This window comes from Theobroma umbraticum, unplaced genomic scaffold (genome assembly GCF_002168275.2).
Source record: "Theobroma umbraticum cultivar Fairchild unplaced genomic scaffold, ASM216827v3 scaffold_147.0, whole genome shotgun sequence".
Lineage (NCBI taxonomy): Eukaryota > Viridiplantae > Streptophyta > Magnoliopsida > Malvales > Malvaceae > Theobroma > Theobroma umbraticum.
Genome location: NW_018397259.1, coordinates 8,661,451 through 8,662,312, shown reverse-complemented (window position 1 = coordinate 8,662,312; position 862 = coordinate 8,661,451). Strand labels below are relative to the sequence as shown.

At 39.9% G+C, this 862-nt stretch overlaps 1 pseudogene; it reads right to left on the bottom strand.

The window, feature by feature from the left end:
* Positions 1–794, bottom strand: part of LOC110415638 (calcium-transporting ATPase 12, plasma membrane-type pseudogene) — a 5,660-nt pseudogene extending 4,866 nt beyond the window's left edge.
* Positions 795–862: the final 68 nt, after the last annotated feature.

The window sequence follows — 862 nt, the reverse complement described above, 5'->3', positions numbered from 1 at the left end:
TCACTCCTCCAAGTTTACGTAGGTTTTCAAGGTTCTTCTCTCTTACCATCTCAGCGAGTGGTTTTTGATCAACCCAGGGAGAAGGTAGGTGATCATCACTGGAGTCATGTTCATGGATATTAATGGCAATATAGGATAGAGTACGCAAGATCTGCTTCTTGTTAACAACTTTCTTGTACAAAGAAACAAGAATCCTGGTAGAATATATGGCTGCAAAAACCGAACGCCACCTTCGCAGCTGACGTTTTGCCACTGGGGTATCATCTGCAACAGGCATGGCTGGTTCACCAGGTTTACAACATTTGAAAGACATGTTAAACGATAGGGAATGGAGTAAAAGTTTTTCAGGAGGAGGAAAGCTTCTTTAGGGTGCAGAAGGTAAAAACAAGATGGCAATTAAGAAAGAAGTACAGGGAGTCTTCAGGAAGTCAAAAAGAGTATGAGCAAAGGATCGAATACTAGAGTTGTGATGGGAAGGAAGCACTAGGATCATTGCATTTATATTCACCTATCGCCTTTCTTCCTGGAAATTTCATGCCTTCTTTCATCGTAGTTTCCCATTAACTGCCGTAGACCAAATTTTGGGCTTAAGAGTTAATATTTGTTTTGCCTTTTTTATTTCCCTTCCGATTTCCTTGCCCATCATCGGTTAAGGAAGAAAGTTCTATGTAGTTTCCATCTGATATATCTGATACTGTGAGGAACAAAATATGATGCACACAATAAACTCTTCCATGCATGCCTGCCAACGGGCTGAAAGGTCATTGTTTGTGATTGATAGATAATAATAATAACAATAATGATTTCCATAAGGAAAGCAGTAAATTGTGCGTGCAAAGTGATGAAGAAGATACACGTGGGG